Source organism: Mandrillus leucophaeus, unplaced genomic scaffold (assembly GCF_000951045.1).
Source record: "Mandrillus leucophaeus isolate KB7577 unplaced genomic scaffold, Mleu.le_1.0 Scaffold401, whole genome shotgun sequence".
In the NCBI taxonomy this organism is placed as follows: Eukaryota; Metazoa; Chordata; class Mammalia; order Primates; family Cercopithecidae; genus Mandrillus; species Mandrillus leucophaeus.
The window spans coordinates 1,714,380-1,717,101 of NW_012104266.1; positions in this window are offsets into that span (position 1 = coordinate 1,714,380).

Here is a 2,722-nt window from a genome sequence, read left to right on the forward strand (position 1 = left end):
TGTCAAAAAAAAAAAAAAAGGAGGCTGGGTGCGGTGGCTCAGGCCTGTAATCTCAGCACTTTGGAAGGCCAAGGCAGGAGGATGGCTTGAGCTCAGGAGTTTGAGATCAGCCTGAGCAACATAGCAAGACCTTGTCTCTACTAAAATAAATAAAACAATTAGCTGGGTGTGGTGGCATGTGCTTGTAGTCCCAGCTACTCAGGAGGATCCCTTGAGCCCAGAAGTTTAAGGCTGCAGTGAGCTATGATCACATCACTGTACTCCAGCTTGGGAGATAAAGAAAAAAGGTATGGCCACAAGATGAACATGGGAAATGGGGAAAAGCTCATAACATAATAAGTGAGACAATATACAAAATTAAGTATGACCACTTTTTTTGTTAAGTGTAGAAAAGGTCTGGAAAATAATAATGGTGGCTGGGCATGGTGGCTCATACCTGTAATCCCAACACTTTGAGGGGCTGAGGAGGGAGGATTGCTTGAGCCCAGGAGTTCAAGACCAGCCTAGCAACATAGGGAGACCTCCTCTCTACAAATAATTTAAAAATTAGTAGCCAGGCATGGTGGTGCACACCTGTAGTCCTAGCTACTCGGGAGGCTCAGGTGGGAGGATCATTTGAGCCTGGGGAGTTGAGGCTCAAGTGATCCTCCCACCTCAAGTGTCTCCAGAATAAATACATTAATAAATACAGTTTTATTTTTTATTTTATTTTGTTTATTTATTTTTGAGACGGACTTTCGCTGTTGTTGTCCAGGCTGGAGTGCAATGGAGTGATCTTGGCTCACCGCAACCTCTGCCTTCCCGGTTCAAGCGATTCTCCTATCTCAGCTTCCCGAGTTGCTGGGACTAAAGGCATGCGCCACCACTCCCGGCTAATTTTGTGTTTTTAGTAGAGATGGGGTTTCTCCATGTTGGTCAGGCTCTGGTCTCGAACTCCCAGCCTCAGGTGATCCGCCTGCCTTGGCCTCCCAAAGTGCTGGGATTACAGGCGTGAGCCACCGCACCTGGTCTAAAGTTTTAAAATAAAGCATTATATAAAGTGTTATGTGCAACTATGATCTAGTTTTGAACAATTATATACATTATATACACACAGCTGTGTAAGAACAAGTCTGGAAGCTAGCTATAGACAAGTTAACAGAGGTTCTCTGTAGACTGTGGGATTACAGGTTTATATCGCCTTCTTTTTGTTTATATTGTCTGATTTCCTATAATGAGTAATAATATTGTAAAATAATACTTTATAAAAGTTTAAAAAACATGCTTTGTACACCATGACTGCTATCAGGTAATATTACACAATTGAGGGAACAAAGACAGAGAGGTGATATTCAAAAATAAAAATTGTTTCAGTAATGAGATTATAGGTGACATTCCTTTTACCACAATCTTTTCTGTGTGTGTGTATATATATGCATGTATGCATATATATATATATATACACTTTTTTTTTTTGAGACAGTCTTGCTCTTTTGCCCAGGCTGGAGTGCAGTGGTACAATCTCAGCTCACTGCAACCTCTGCCTCCTGGGTTCAAGCGATTCTCATGCTTCAGCCTCCCAAGTAGCTGGGATTACAGGTGTGATCCTCCCACCTTGTTACTGGTGGAGGGTGTTCAGGTTCTTGGCGTTTTGAACAAAGAATTGGACAAAAGGCACAAACGAAGCAAGGAAAGAATGAAGCAACAACAAAGCAGAGATTTATTGAAAACAAAAGTACACTCCACAGGGTGGGAGCAGGCCCGAGCAGCCGCTCAAGGGCCCTGATACAGAATCTTCTCAGGTCCGAATACCTGCTAGAGGTTTCCCATTGGCTACTTGGTGTTCACCCCATGTAAATAAAGTGGTGGCCCACAATCAGTCTGATTGGTTGTGGACAGCCACAAATCTGAGGCTGAAGTGACATTAACAAGTTACACTCCTATGCAAACCTCTGATTGGTTGAGGTACTTTCAATTTCCCAGCTACCAGGCAGAAAAGGAGGGGGTTTGCAAAGGGCGTAGCCTCTGGTCCTTTTGTTACTTAGACATGGAAAGTTAGAGTTTTCCTTTCAATCTAGTTCTAGGAAGTCAGAGTGAAATGGCCTTAGGTTCCCCACCTCCAGACCCTATTCTCCTGCCTCAACCTCAGCCTCCCAAGTAGTTGGGACTACAGGCATGTGCCACCACGCCTGGATAACTTTTTGTATTTTTTTAATAGATAAAAGGTTTTGCACAAGCTAGTCTCGAACTCCTGGGCTCAAGCAATCTGCCCATCTTGGCTTAATAGTTTATTGAATTAATTTATCCTTATTTACTTAGCCATTTCCCTATTATTAGTTTGTTCTAAGATTTCCGAATTTTCGATAATACAATGAACATTTCATCCATATAGCTTTTACTTCTGTCTCATTGCTTCTCTTGCATCAGTTCTTGAGTATAGAATTATTAGGCCAAAGGTCAAAAACAATTCTTTGAAATTGTTATTGGCCGGATGCGGTGGCTCACGCCTGTAATCCCAGCACAGGGGAGGCTGAGGTGGGCGACTCACTTGAGGTCAGGAGTTTGAAAACAGCCTGGCCAACATGGTGAAACCCCGTCTCTACTAAAAATACAAAAGCCAGCTGGGCATGGTGGCGCACACCTATAATCCCAGCTACTTGGGGAGGCTGAGGCAGGAGAATCGCTTGAACTTGGGAGGCAGAGGTTGCAGTGAGCTGAGATCTTGCCATTGCACTCCAGCCTG